At 36.8% G+C, this 16777-nt stretch overlaps 1 protein-coding gene across 1 annotated transcript in view; it reads right to left on the reverse strand.

The window, feature by feature from the left end:
- The window catches only part of GBE1 (1,4-alpha-glucan branching enzyme 1), a 290669-nt gene that overhangs the window by 14914 nt on the left and 258978 nt on the right, over positions 1-16777 (reverse strand). The window lies entirely within an intron of this gene.

The raw sequence follows: 16777 nt of genomic DNA on the forward strand, positions 1-16777 counted from the left end.
TACAGCCAAGGAGAGAAGGTAGGATTGACAGTTAGAAACAAAAAGCTTTGAAGGCTGGCTAGGCTGTTCAGATTTATTTTATAATTAAGTGTGAGAATGTTGAAGCTTTGTGAGAAAGGTTATGCTAATCAAAAACAAACAAACAAAATTAACCTGAAGGTTAAGGGTAGAATAGAATGAACAGTTAACAGAATGAATAGAATGAATAGTTAAGGGAATAGACTAAGTCAGAAAAACTGGCCAGGAATCTAACAGTGGTCCATGGATAGTAGCATGGTTAAACTTGGATAGTACAAATGGAGAGACATACATATACCACTGAATTTTTTTTTTTTTTGTATGTACAACTGATGGTACTCAAATGGGAAACTGATGCCCAATTTGAGGAAACACTTAGAAGGGGAAGAGTTGTGCCCAAAGACACACAGTAAGTTTTGTGGTAGAGCTGGGATGTAGACAGAGTAAAACGTAGACTTAATTTACCCTACTCTCCACAAGTGGATGCCTGTTTTATGCCAAGAATCAGGCAGAGTGGTTTTTTTTTTTGGCAGTTTCTTTGTTTAATTCCGATTTTGAGATTCTAAGCATAAAGAGGCTGGAATGAACATGGCTTGAAGAATAAAAATAAGAAAAATAGATAAAGTGATATCTTAGTGTTTAATTAAGTTTAAAAGATTATTAGTGCTAAAGGACTGTAGTTCTTACCGTTACTTAAGGAGTCTGAATATCAGAGGTTTGTTGCATTTGTTCTAGATCAATTTCTTGCTCAGTTGGTTCATTTGATCTGTTGTTTGGGGTATACAAAATGTACTTTGCTCAATTTGGGAAAATACAGCAGGGAAAAGAATTATAAAAATTTTATGGAGATGTTTTAAAAGGAGATCAAATAGATTCCTATTCATTGGGATATCATTTTAAAATATTTTGATTCCTTCTTATTTTAAATTCAAGAGCTTCCTAAGTATTTGATATATCTATCAACAGGTTGAAGTCAATAAGAAGTTTTAAGCATTATTTTATAATCTATGTCCTTAAATTTGAACCAAGGAAGAGCCATGTTCTGAAGACCTGTACTAACAAGATTAAAGAACAGTGAAGGCATGAAGACTCTTATATTCAATAGCTCTTCAAATACTTCAAAAGCTGCTGTGTTTGCTCAGCCACTTGATAAAGTGTCTGTTCAAAGTATAAGGATTTTGATGTAAGAAGTACTATCATTTATACCATTCTGCACTAAACTCACTTCACTCCTGCTGATGAAACTAGGGAAATTTATGGCAAGGTACAAACCCTGAGGTTTCAGACTGAGTGACAATAAAAGGGGTTCTCTAGTGAGTAGATGACCATAAAGATGGCAAAGCTGGTAGGTTACCATATATCTTTAAATCTAGGACACCATCGATTTTAAGATGAATTATTTTATATGACTGCACTAAAAAGAAAAATATCACTACCATGCCAATCACTGTAAAATATATCCCAGTTGATGACATGTTAAAAATATACACTTAGAACATATGAATTTGGTGTGCTATTTTCAGATATGACTCTTTAATCAACCCACCCATGGTATTATGATTACAATAACTTTTGGAAGTTAAGCGACCCTAGGAGAGATAATGTATTATCCAAGGCAGAAAACATTAGGTACAAAATTCTAAGGAACTGTAAAGAAACATCTGGTAATCTAAGAACAGGTGGTAGAAAATAAAAATAATTTCATGTTTTCAACAGTCTAAAGATAACTAGCCAGCACAAGACTTGCCTCAGTGTTCTAACATAATGTTCCTACTTTTATGCTCTATAAATTGAATTTAATTTATTGCCAGCCACAATTCACAAATCTTGTATAGCATGCTGGCTGTATAGCATCTCAAATAGATCTGCCCCTCTATTTCATAAACATACTTAAATTATACCTCATTTATTGTCTTGAACTATAGACCAGGTCATAAATGACAACCTTTAGTTGCTCTCTCTGGTCTCTTTCGAAATACAGGAGCAAAAACTAGTGATGTGCTGCTGTATATTTTATGGATGTATATGTGTGTTAGAGCGAGGCAGGTGCATGTGTGTGTCTGATTTAGGCATTTCTGTCTTTAGCTTTGTCAACTAGAATATATAGCCACTTAGAAATTCACCACTGGAAATAAGTTTTGATATTTTCATTATTTGTTTGAAACCATTTTATGGCTGTGGGCATTTATGAGTATATTACTTTCAATAGACAATATCCATTTAGCTTCTTTTCTCTACCTAACTTTAGTTGTAAAAAAAACTCCTACAATATTACAATAGTTCTAAAATAAAATTAAAACAGAGGGTAATATAAAAATAAATAGGAAATTTACTACTGAATAGAGCCAAAGTATATTTTAAATTATAATGAAAGGTAAATGGAGCTTCCCTTTAAGGGTACAATATATTTTTTTAAAGTTCTTATTAGTTTACATTAAAATTTTATTGTCTTTGCAAAAAGGAACAAATTCAATATATGAGCTATATATGAATTCAAGTCTGTGAACACTGTCTTCATTACAAGTTTAAATGACAACCACATGTTCTAATTAAGTGCAAAACAGAAGTATCTTTATAGTATAGTTTAGGATGTGCTTCTTTCATGAACAGGTTTCTGACTTTAGCCTAAAAAATAAATTCTAGTCCATGCAAACTTACTTCCTTAATTATACATTCTTAGAAACTGTACAGTGCAGAATAGCAATGAAACAAACTCAAAGGAGGAGGGGCTCAAATATAATCTACCACATTAATTAATGGATTGATATGCTTTTTGAAATGCATTTTCACGCAAATTATTAGTTTATTCTTAGGCATGCTTAATGACACACATCAGTAACACCAAATCAAATGATAATATAAAATATTGAGCACTACATTTTTCTCTATGCAAATAAGAATATTATTCCAAATACTTTACAGAATTCTTTGACTAACCTAATTAGGAACTTTTCTTTGTCCTAGAAGATTATATAATTGAACTAAAAAATGTCATCTTTTCTCAGTAACTCAAGAAAAGAAAATAACAAAAAAATATGGTCAGACTTATAGACTAACTACCCTCTAAAATTGTTGTTTTTTGCCTGTGCCATTAAGGATTACCCAAGGGTAGTGGTTTAGTTGCTACATCCTATCCAACTCTTGGGACCCCATGGATGGTAGCTCACCAGACTCCTTTGTCCATGGGGTTTCCCAGGCAAGAATACTGGAGTGGGTTGCCATTTCCTTCTCTAGGGGATCTTCCCGACCCAGGGATTGAACCCCCGGTCTCTTGCACTGTAAGCAGATTCTTTACAAACTGAGGTACCAAGGAAGCCCCAAGGATTATCCAAAGAACTTATAAATTCAATTATTTGATGAAGAAATATCAGCTAGTGAGAAATGCAAAAGAGAAACACAACAGATTTTTATACATCTTTCAAACACATGCTTTCTCATCAAAATGAGTTTTGACAATGCAGATGCAACATTTTTTACAAATATATTGTGCTTTTGAACTCAATTTTAACATAGGCTGTAAAGAAACATCTTCACTCAAACTTGTGTTAATACAGCCTTTAATTGAGTTCTATGCAATATAAATAAAGGGAGAAGATCATTGGAAACTTCAAAATTCCTGAAAAATAATGAGAACTGCAAGCATAAGTAAGCATCATCTAAGCCATTTAATGCAGGCAGACAAGAATAGGAGAAAGCCTCCTACAGCAGTAAAATACAGTGGGTGCATGGCTTTGGGGTCCAACAATTCCATTCTAGTCTGGGTTCTTAATTACCAACCGTATGTCTTCCAGCAAGTTACTGAATCTCCTTAAGGCTAAGTTTCTCATTGTTAAAATTGGGATAATATATCAGAGGGTTACTGTGAGGATTCACAGAAACAGTGTACATCAAGTGCTTAATAGAGTACCTAGCATTGGGAAAAGTGCCCAAGTTATTAGCTGCTCTTTATATTATTATTATTATTGTTCTTGGCCCTGGACCATTTGAACTGCTAGTTCAAGTGATGAAAATGTAAAAGTATGTCAACTTACTCTCTTCCTTTTTAATCCAATTTGGCCTTTTCTTTCTTTCTGACCTTTATTTCCCTTCCTCTCCCCCATGACTTTATTCTCACTAGGATCTAAATAATTTCCCTGTTATTTAAAAAGATGGAACACTGAAGCTTAACTGGACAGTACCTTGGCCTCTTTGAGGACTACACTTAAAATTTTTATTTTATTTTTTTAATGCACCTCATGCTTTTGAGAAAGACTGAGAAGACTACTGTGAACATCCTAACTGAAAATTAAACACTTCCCTGGTGGCTCAGGTGGTAAAGAATCTGCCTGCAATGCAGGAGACCTGGGTTCGATCCCTGGGTTAGGAAGATCCCCTGGAGGGGGGGATTCTTGCTTGGAGAATTGCATGCCCACAGGAGTCTGGTGGGTTACAGTCCTTGGGGTCTCAAAGAGTCAGACACGACTGAGCAAGTAAACACGCAACACACCCTCTTGCATTTGCCCCAATTTTTCAACATAGCATTATCCACTTTTATCATCCTATAAATTTAATTATTATATTTTTTCTCTTTCTTTAATTTAAATAAATCTCTATAAGGGAGTTGTCCTTCCCTACCTACCCCTCCTCCCCTCTACCTAGGACCTGGATTAATACCTAACACATTTACTGAGTGGATCTTCTTCGCATTATTTTCCTATTGCATTCTCCACCCTGGGTTTTGATCTACGTGTGCTTTTGCTAAACTTTAAGAAATAATTTAATACTCCTTTGGTCATAAAAAAACAACCCTGAGTCTTCTCCCTTGTCTTATCTGCACAGATCTGTACAATATAACTTCTAACACAATGCCACTTCATTATCTATAAAGTTTTACTTGAGACCTTTTAAAAGACTTATTTTCTTTCTTTTTGGAACAGTCACAGTTAAACAAATGCATGTTAGCTTGAAGCAATTAGTTCTCAAGTGAATAACTGATTGGTATGAGCCCTGGAGATAGACATTTTATCTAATTCTTAGTTGAAGTGGGTAAATGATTACATGTTCCCTAAAGCTGACATATACTCAAAGACTTGTATTATCAACCTGACTGGTGAGCTTTCTTTATACAGATGACTGAACTTAAGTGTTGAATATCACAGTAACTTGTGAAAACCATAAGTATACACATATATATGTACATTATATATATATATATATATATATAAAATTTGGCAAGGCCAGGATATGCACTTAGGTATAATATTTTCTATCACTCTACCACCATCTTCCAGTTAAAATCTGCAAAGTAAATGAACATTAAAATACTTAACCATTTGAAGGCTGATTCATTTAGTGCTGGTAGCAGAAACATCCTTCTGATATATTTGAAGTCAGAACTTATTAGCAGTAATGAATCATCAGTATATTGGTGCACACCAGTATTCTTGTGAGGGAAATCCCTTGGACAGAGGAGCCTGTTGTGCTCAGTCCATGGGATCATAAGACTCAGACATGTCTTAGTGACTAAGAACCACCACTACCATAGTCAATATATATGCTTCTTTGTATTTTAACTTTTAAGACCAAATAGAAAATCTAACACCTTAGGGCTTACCTGATGCTTCAGAAAGGTAAATAAGGGGCTGAGCTAGCTTCCCTTGAGAAAGTGTCAAGCAAAGCCTACCGGAGTTTGTGTATGTGTGTGTGTATGTGGCCAAACATGCATCATTATGCCCAGTCATCCCTGAGCACTTCTGGGCACATAGCCCATGCCTATCAAAATTTTCCCTAGGTTAAGCATTGTGAGAGGAAAGGTTCAAAGTAAACATTTCTCCATAGGCATCAAAAACATTGAGTGAAAGAGCTATAAACTCACATTATGTGACTGTTAATATATGTATTTTCTAGGGGTATAATAAATCTAGTATAGTACTTTACAAGCATCTATAAACCCATCATATTGGTTTAACCTTACTAAGCAGACATGGAAAAGAATTACACATGGAAAGAGTAATCTGCTGAGTTGTTTTTGCAAAGTGCATTTTTGTACAGTTAAAAAAAAAATCAACCAATGTTTTGGCTGTGATAGTCAAACATAAAGATAACTTACAAATTGAGTAAAAACTGTGGCACATTTTGAATCAAATCCTATGTAGACTTAATTATTAATTTTTATAGTTATTTAACAAGTATTGCATTTTAAAGGTCAGTTTTCATTACAATCCCAAAGAAGGGTGATGCCAAAGATTATTCAAACTACCGCACAGTTGCGCTCATTTAACATGCTAAGGTAATGCTCAAAAATCTGCAAGTGAGGCCTCAAGAACATACGGACTGAGAACTTCAGATGTACAAGCTGAATTTAGAAATGGCAGAGGAATCAGAGGTCAAATTGCCAGCATCCACTGGATCATAGGAAAAGCAAGAGGATTCAAAAATAAAAGATCTACTTCTGCTTCATTGATTATGTGAAAGTCTTTGACTAAGTGAATCACAACAAATTGCAGAAAATTTTGAAAGAGAATTTTTTCTGAGAAATATTCCTAAGAAATCTGTATGCAGGTCAAGGAACAACAGCTAGAACTGGACATGAAACTATGGACTGGTTCCAAATTGGGAAAGGAGTACGTCAAGCCTGTATACTGTTACCCTGCTTATTTAACTTCGATACAGAGTACAACATGCAAAATGCTTGGCTCGATGAAGCACAAGCTGGAATCAAGATTGCTGGGAGAAATATCAATAACCTCAGATATGCAGGTGATTCCACCCTTATGGGAGAAAGTGAAGAACTAAAGAGTCTCTTGATGAAAGTGAGAGAGGAGAGTGTAAAAGCTGGCTTCAAACTCAGCATTCAAATAAATAAGATCATGGCATTTGGTCCCATCACTTCATGCAAGTAGATTGGGAAACAATGGAAACAGTGACAGACTTTATTTTCTTGGGCTCCAAAATCACTGCAGATGGTGACTGCAGCCATGAAATTAAAAGACGCTTGATCACTGGAAGAAAAGTTATGACAAACCTAGACACCATATTAAAAAGCAGACACAGTAAAGGTCTGTCTAGTCAAAGCTATGGCTTTTCCACTAGTCATGTATGGATGTGAGAGGTGGACCATAAAGAAGGCTGAGCACCAAAGAACTGATGCTTTCGAACTGCGGTGTTAGAGAAGACTCTTAAGTCCCACTGGAAAGCAAGGAGATCTAACCAGTCAATCCTAAAGAAAATGAGTCCTGAATATTTGTTGGAAGGGCTGATGCTGAAGTTCCAATACTTTGGCCACCTAATGTGAAGACTGGACTCACTGGAGAAGACCCTAATGCTGGAAAATTTTGAAGTCAGGAAGAGAAGGGGGCAACAGAGGGTGCGATGGCCTCATCGACTCAATGGACACAAGTTTGAAAAAACTCTGGGAGATAGTGAAGGTCAGGGAAGCCGGGTGTGCTGCAGTCCATGGGGTTGCAAAGAGTCAGACACGACTGAGTGACTGAACAGCAAAGTAATAAGAGCATATTTCTCAATGTTTACAAATATGAGACCCAGAAATACCTACTATCATACATGATACATGAGCTTCTGTGAGATAAAAATTTTAGGGTAAGAGAATAAATTGAAGAAAGGAATATTTCAGAATCAGAAAAGAATGCTACCAGCATAGAAACTTATTTCCCTTTTGTTTTCCTTAACTAGACAAAAAGGAAGAGGGTTAGAAGCAAAAGTAGTGGAGTGAAAATTGACTCTTCCTAAACAATAAAGGGGACTTCCTTCGTGGTACAGTGGTAAAGATGTGCCAGAAAATGCAGGAGACCCAAGACGTGGGTTTGACCCCTGGGTCGGGAAGATTCCCTGGAACAGGAAATGACAACCCACTCCAGTATTCTTGCCTGGAAAATTCAATGGACAGAGGAGCCTGGAGGGTGGGCTAAGTCCATAGGGTTGCAAAGAGTCAGACATGACTCAAGTGACTAAGCACACAAACACAAAAATAATAAAGAGCTTATCAGGAAAAACTACAGTAATGGTTATAATTTTACAAACAGAAAATAATTTTGTTTCAATTAGTGATCCTATAATAAACATTTATTGCCTGCCAATAAAAGGTAATGGGGCAAAAAAAAAAAAAAAAAAAAAAAGGTAATGGGGCTTCTCTTGTGGCTCAGTGGTAAAGAATCTGCCTGCAATGCAGGAGATGCGGGTTCAATTCCTTGGTCGGGAAGATCCTCTGGAGAAGGAAATGGCAACCTCTTCCAGTATTCGTGGCTGGGAAATCCCGTGGACAGAGGAGCCTGGTAGGCTACAGTCCACAGAGTCGCAGAGTTGGACATGACTTAGCGACTCAAAAACAATGAAAGGTAATATGACTGTACTTAAGTTATACATTCATTAATTAAATAATTTTACTTGATAACAGCTAAAGAATGCTTTCCTTATTCAACAGTTCATATCGTGTAAGTACCAAGAATATCAATAAGTTTCACAGATAAATTTCACAAATAAAATAGGAACTAGGCATTTTTCCATTATTAGGGTAAAATACCACATTAATAGAATCAGAAATGGTTCTTACACAGGGTTATAACTGAAACCACTGTTTCTGAGAATACATTGTTCATGGTTTTACTTTTTCCACTTTTCTCTGGAAAAAGATAACTTTCTTTTGGCTATAGCATCCATTTATCCTTACGAGCCTTTAAATAGTTATAGGGAACCAGTAATTATATCATGGATTAATTTTAAGAAATCTTGTGGAATACTCAAGGTACCATTTTCACATTTAAATGAAACACCGAGCCCTTAGTTTGACCCTGTGAGATTCTGAGTTAGAAAAGATTAATAGAAAATGGTGAAAATAAAAACATCTCACTTACAGAAGATCCAAGCAGCTTTCTCGTAGGCAGGAGATATTCAGTGGAAAAAAAAGGGGGTGGGGTTAATTCCTACAGAGACCCAGAAGGAAAAGGTAAATTCACATTCAGTATTACATATTTATTGTAGATAATGAATGCTCTATTTAAAAAACAATGTCATCAGATATAAAGGTGATAAATATAATTCATTTTTCAAAACAGAAGAGAACAATCTGTTCTGGACTGATTAAATAAAAGACTATTTAAAAAGAAAGCTAGATATGAAATCTTTCAGGCCAATGTTTCATTTTGGCTTTCCTTCCATTAGAGTCTGCAATGCTATTCTATAGGAAAGGAAAAAAAATTTACTAAATGAGATAGTAAGTGTAAAGCGCTTATAACATGCAAAATGTAATAAGTTTGGAATAGATGGTAGATCTTATTATGAAAGTCTGTTCAGCAAGTATTCTGACAGCAGACTCCACAATTTTAAATTCTAAAAAAACATGATGTATGTTATTTATAATGTTTTATCAATTTTTTTCTTTCTACCATTTAATTAAATATCTGTTCTAAGGGTAAAGTAATGGTTATAGAAATCTTTGTGTTTTAATTAATGAATTTTAAACAACTTCAGGACTTTTCCACGTTTAGAGAGTCCTATCCTCCATCTATCTATCCATCTGTCCATTCATCCGTCTATCTATCCATCATCCCACCAACTGCCCATTTCTCTCTTTATCATCATCTATCCATCTATCCATCCATTCATCCTTCCATCAACAATTTAGTTTTATGTTTGTCTCATACATTTCAAGTAAAAATATAATTGCTAATATGCAGGAAAGAGAGACACTCAGTTTTACCAAGTATCTTGGAGTCAATTTCCATATAATAATACCTGACTATTCATTGGAAGGACTGATGCTGGAGCTGAAGCACCAACACTTTGGTCACCTGATGCAAAGAACTGACTCATTGGAAAAGACCCTGATGCTGGGAAAGACTGAAGACAGGAGGAGAAGGGGACGGCAGAGGACGAGATGGTTGGATGGCAATACTGACTCAATGGACATGCATTTGAGCAAGCTCCGGGAGCTGGTGATGGACAGGGAAGCCTGATGTGCTGCAGTCCATGGGGTCACAAAGAGTCAGACATGACAGAGCGACTGCACTGAATACCTCCTTTCACAAACTGGTAAAAATAATTATGCTAGGAACAAATGCTTTCCCCTCATTAGTGATACAACTAGGAGGGGAGCATGTACTGTTTTTATAGGATGTGATAGTATTTCTGATTTCATTATTCCCCAGAAGGACAAGAAACAGAGAAGAGAAATCTTGACTGAGCTATTTATTGTTCGATGAATTTCTGGAACCAGAGGAGACCATCACGGAGCAATTGAGCTATGTACCAAAAACAGAAACGGTGCTGAGTGTCTCAGAAGCACTGAGACACTGAACAGCCCTCAGTTACTAAAAAATCTAAAAACATATGTGTGTGGTAAGGGCTTGCTCATTATTCACCACTGCCTATAGTCTTATGAATATATATTAAGCCAATCTTAACGTGTTACATCAGTTACAAAATATTTTTCTTACTTTGTGATTCATCCCAAATTTCTAAGTAGAGAAATGAAGCTAAATCATAGGTTCTTTATTGCCAGTGGAGGTGGGGGCACACATTTGTCATTATCATTAAATCTCAGGGATTTCTGGACAGGGTTTAACAATGAAAAATTACAGAAAGTACCTCTCGGTAATGTTTAGAAGTATCACTTTCATCTTGAAACTAGAGAAGGTGAACCAAGGCCATGAGTATACATCCATAGTGAAGCTATCGAAACAAAAGAGGGACGTAAATATAGCACTGTTAGTAGGATTACCTGTCCCTGTCCACATAAAGAGCTTTGTCACTATATGGCCACACAGTAAAAGCACACACTTCTCTCTCCTCACATATGCACACAAGGAAAAGAAACACACTTGCATCTGATCAAAGTCACTATGTAGATCTTTTATCAGAAACACTTATATTTCTTTAAATTTTTTTTAATCAAAACTTGATAATGTTTCCACTTGATATAGTGGAAAACTATAATGTTAAGCTCTACATTTTTAGTCCAGAAATTAACCTCTACATATCAAATCTGAATAGAATGTGGCCACCTAGCTAATCCTAAATTAACTCCTTTGTTTTTATTTGCTGCACAAAGCCCAGATTCTAATAAACACAGAATGTTATATAACCATGCTTCAAAGGCTCCTGTAAACTAAGCAACTCACAGCCACATCTCTGCCTTCAGTGATCACACTTCAGTGAATCATCCAAGTGACCTTATTTGCTCATAAGAAACTCTGTGTACAGGTTGCAAATGTCAGTGTCTGAATTTACATTTTAAAAAGTACATCTTGCAGCAGTTTAATGAAAATATTGCAAAGATCTTGAGTCAGATCCAACTATTTACTCATCTGTTCCCTTAGTTTTAAATATTTTTGGCCTGGATTCACACAGTCTTCACAAGCCACACTTGATGATTATTCCTCTAAACATTGCAGTATTTTAACAGTTTGAAAAGCCATTTGGAAAGGGGGCTGCTATTACACTATTATTCCCACACCCACCTCAACAGCATGCTGACAAAAGATTTGAAAACATTTGATACTGGTGTTTATGTTCTTGGAGTGATAAGAATCTGTATCTACCAAGACACCTACTTTATAAATGATCTATGAGGGCTTAACACTTACATGAATATTTCACAGTAAACTTAATTGACGTGATGCACCAGAAGAGTCTCACTTTGAACAAAGAACTACAGCACATTTATATTCTCCTCCAGAATGAAGAGAAATCACAGTAATTGACCTGAGTCAATTATTTCATGTTTTATTCTTTAAAAATACTTTTTAGTTTTTTTTTTTTTTTTCTTTTGGATGATGATGACAGGGGTCATGGGGAAGAATTTCTTGGGAAAAATTTGTAGAGGGTGATGGTGAGGTACTGAGGGAACCTGATGAGAGAAAAGCTCATGCCATGAAATTGTGTATGATTCCCTCATGGTGCCTGTTTTCCCAGAACTATAACAAAATCACTTTGAACATTACAGAAATAAATCACCATTGCTAATGTCACTGCTGCTGCCACCGCCAACCACATGTATGCACCCATGAATGGACAGAAAGAGGTGCCATGATCTCCTAGGAAGAACATGGGTTTCGTAACACACTGCTTGACCTTCACCAGCCGTGTGCTGGACGGAAGTTAGATAGTTACATAAAGCCCTCATTTCCTGATCGGCCACATGAATCTAACACAACCTACCTTACAGGGCACCTAAAAATATTAAACTAGATTTTTTTTTTTAAACGGCTAGCAAACAGAAGGACCTCAGAAGAGATCCCCTACACCCACACTTCCCCCTACATCCCTCAAAATGAGGCATCACCATTTGTGTTATGCAAAATGGATTAGAGAGAGCAGTCTGTCCTTAGGGGTTCAGCAGTCTTCCTTTTGAATCAGCATTGATTTGATAATGGTCTGAGTGAAGAAATGTGACCATAGAAATAAAATACTGATTCTGATACTATAAAGGAAAGTACGTTTCTTTCTACCCAGCTAAACAATATAAAATCACAAACAGATACACTACATCATACAGCATTCTGTCTTCCTGAGCATGTAACTCTGCACGCACGTCCTTGGCCAGCACACTGGGTCTCAGTTCTGTTTTACTCACGTTACTATTCACCGAATGAACAAACACTGGTGATTATTACACTGAAGATTAACGGAGAGAAAGGCAAATGGGAGACAGTGCACCGCGAAGTGTTTTTAATGTTGCATTTTTTTTGTTTGTTTGTTTTCTAGAATATTCCTGCAGATTCCTTTTGCAGAAACAACACTGTCCTTTAGTAGTCACCATGAAGACTGGGTTTGAAACCTTAGTAATCCAAAGCAGACACCCCTTCAACCTTCCAAATTTATCATCTTCTTTTGAAGTGACAGCTGAAAGTACTCTTAAAGTGTTGCTTCTATTCTGCCTGGCATTGCCCCCAAAATAGCTCCCCTTACAACAGTTTCTTGGAAAGACAGTCAGCTCAAATTCTACTAAGATATGAGTGAAAGTTAATGTCTTGCTATTTGATATACAGGATACACAGGTTCAAAACACGGAACTGTTCAAGAATTCAGGCATGCTACCGACTGCAGGTTTGGATTTCATAGTGGCAGAGGAAGTTCCAATGACTTCTTTAGGAACTTTAAATTTGTTCTGGTACCAAATCCTGCTTTCCTGGGAATTAAAAATTTGATGAATTTCTTGACTTGATTAATATATCCAATCTTGCCTCTGCAGATCCTTCACAGAGGAAATCTGTATTCAATTCACTGGTTTGGTAGTTGGAAATACCAGTGGCATAGAATACTTTGGTAGTCAGAAACTACAGCATAGAAATACCAATATTTTTGTACTTCCTATTCCAGAAATGATTCTATAATGGTGAACTACAATGCTGTTTAAAGGTATAAGAATAAAGTCAGAAAGATGAAAGACCAAAAAGAAATGAGACTTGTACAATGCTAAGGATAATAAAAAGGACTGTGTAAGCTAAGTAAGGAACAAGAAGAAGCTGAAAAAAGAGATCTATCTACTGCTTAGGGAAGGTAGTACAATCATATCACTAATATTCTAGTAGTCTTTTATATTGTCTATTGACAAGTGAGAGGCAAAAATCATGCTCAATATTAAATTTGGGATTTTAATTAAATTAGCTGAATAAATAAAGAGTAAGGGAGATATGTCATAATACAAGTACACAGAAAAGAAAACTAAAATTTTTTATATGAATGTGAATACGAGTGAAAAATGTGATGGTTGCCAGAAAAGCTGGTGTGACTTTAACTCCATTAACAAGAGAGAGCAGTCTCAAGACAAAAGGAGGTAATGGGGCACTCCATGTCATACTTGCCAGACCGTTATCTGGAATATTCTGCTGTTTGTTCTGGAAGCACAATGAAGAGGAAAGTGAACAACACTGGGTACATTTTGATAAGAGAGACTGATGCTAACAGGTCTGGAAAGCATCACAAGAATCTATTAAAGAAACCAGATGTATTTTTGGTCTGGAAGAGGGAAGACCAAGGAGAGGTGGTATTGTGAGGAACAACTTAAAAGCCTTTTTGATTTGAATAGCTGTCATGTAGAACAGGCATTGGCCCCAGAGTCCAGATATAATACATTGACATTTAAGGCTACATTAAAAAAACAAAAAAACAAACCTTGAATTGTTCACCTTGTAAAACAGTGTTAGTCAAAGGACTGGAAAGTGTCCTAATGACAACTACGATTTGCAGAGGAATATATAGATGGGATTTCTGCACTGAACTGCGTCATCAGAGTACAAACCATCACAAAATCCAGAAGATTTTATAATTTCAAGCTCAGATTTAAGGCTGACAGTATTAATATGTGGCTAATTAGAAAGTATGGTTTCAGGTACGTTGGAAATGCTCTCCTGCTCTCTTTCCCTCCCCAAAAAAAATACTCATTATTAAAAAAAATATTCTATTAGATATCTAGTTCATTAGGTCCAGCATACTTTTTGAGTATTCAAGGAGACTGGTTATTAAAATGCAAATGTCCTCAGAGGAGGTAATAACATATGGGAATTAGTTACAGCTTGTTGACAGAAAGGGAGGAATGAGAAAGGCAGCAAGACTAAGTAAGGCCCAAGTGGACACAGATCTGTAGGAGACAAAATCCTTGTAATAAAAGAAGCAACAACATTTTCAAGGTTCTCGTAGAGGTGCAACAGATGACTAAGACTGCAACTATGACTTCTATGAAGACATGGCCCAATTTTCCAAGATGTGTATATCACTACAACATGTAATGTGTGCATTTTCTGTGGTCACTAATATGAAGCACTCAGTGTTTATTAAAATGGAAAGCTTCTGTATAAAAGGTGCTTTTAGACATTTAAACAAATTGCTAAGTTTTGAAAGATTTAATCAGTGGCAAGGTGTACTAAAGCCAAACTAGACTTTCACGTACAGTGTAACTTTGTATCACAAAATGAAATTAACTTTTGGGTGGGTTTTGTTTAATAAAATATACTATATTATTATATATATTTCATTTAATAATATTTGTTAAATCACACAGACTTCAAACAGGAGTTCAGTGTAGCTTAAGCCAAGTTTTTCTCCTAAACAACATCATTGAAATTCCATTATTTCCATTTGTTAGTGATCCTAATGAAACTCCAAAAAAAAAACCACCCTAAACTAGTTAAAAGGGAATTAAAATCTTCTAATATGTGATCACAGTCTATCTTTCAGTTTAATCTTCAAGTACTTTTTGGGTCAACATTCTCCCAATTAATCTATTGTACTGTCTATTATCTAAGAACAGGCTATGATTTCCAACAGCAGGAATGGCCTTCCTATATTTTTTCTACCATAATTTCATCCATTTCTCAAGATCCAGGCTTTAAGGTCTTTTCTTAATCAATTGGTCTATAAATCATCTCTGTCTCTCTCTCTCTGTGATATAGGCTTAAAAAATCTCATTAGTCAATCAACTACTCAATCTCTGTTTCTCTTTCCACCCCCACCCTCACATTTACTTTTCTTTTACTTCCCCTCTGTGTCCCATGGAACACTCCTGCCCCAACCCCTGTATTGCATCGTGCCTTACATCTTAGCTTGGGTTTACAAATCTCTTCTCTCCCACTTAGGGTCAAGGGCCGTGCTTAACTACCAAACACTGCAGTCGATCCCAAGTGTCCTGTAAATGCACTTTGGTTTAATAATAGTCAAAATTACAGTTTGATTATAGGCCGTCATTAGATACAGCAGGATTTAGTCTAGGGGTTAATACTTGAGGAGTGTGTCGCTGAGAAGGCTTATGTCTGAGTTGCTACATGTCTAGCAGCTGTTTGTATTTCTTCGAGGAGATGGTGAGAACAGTCGCCTCCTGAACAGTACAGCCCTTCTTCAGGGCAGACAACCCCGTGTCACTGATTTCCATGATCTGAGCAGTCTCTCTGTTAACTGGGGCATATTTCGCCGCAGCGATAGCCTTCCCTCCTACATGCTCTGATGTCCTAGGGGATGGGGTGATCGGGGAGGGGGCGCAGAGAAGACAGGGAACATCTTTCACCACCTGCAGCATCCCTGTGGCAGATGCCACAGGCTACTCACCGGACATCATGGCCTTTTCCTCCTTACGGCCAGGGAAACATTCTGTCTGGACGACTACTTCCCCAAGGAGGTCGCTTCCTGGAGACTCAGGGGGTAATTCCTAATTAAGCTACTCATGAGGAAAGCATTCTCCTCCCTAGACACTTCTCTGGGGATAAGTGACTGAATTCTGGTCAATGGAATACAAAGGAAATTTGCTAAAGTGACTTAGTTCCTGAAAACCACACAATCTATTTGCCTTTTGTTGTGTCTGAAGGTCACATTTGGAACTAAGGCTGTTGTCTTGCGACTCTCAGGTGACACGCTTTGGACGCTGCTGGCACCCTGAGAGTTGGAAGTGGGAAGGCCAGTGGACCAGGGAACCTGATGATAGAGTCACAGTGCTGGGGTCACCTGACCTCAGGGCTTCCATTGTTTGGCAAAATGCACTCTTCCTTAATTGCCTGAGCCAGTTGAATAGGGGGGTTTCTCTTACTGTGGCTAGAGACAGCCTGGCTCGTAAGAGATCATGCCGACATCAGGCATCCGCCTCAGGTGGCAGACACTAATCACTATCGGGGCTTCGGGGGAAGAACACATTCTTTCTACTGCCTGTTTACAAATCTGTGCTGGTTTGTTATTACTACATCCTGAATCTGTTGCTTTTTTCCATGGATTGGGTAAGTCCTAAACTCTTTCAAACACATGCATGTTTCATTTTGTAACAAGGATCACACTTCAAATG

The sequence above is a fragment of the Cervus elaphus genome, chromosome 31 (assembly GCF_910594005.1).
Source record: "Cervus elaphus chromosome 31, mCerEla1.1, whole genome shotgun sequence".
In the NCBI taxonomy this organism is placed as follows: Eukaryota; Metazoa; Chordata; class Mammalia; order Artiodactyla; family Cervidae; genus Cervus; species Cervus elaphus.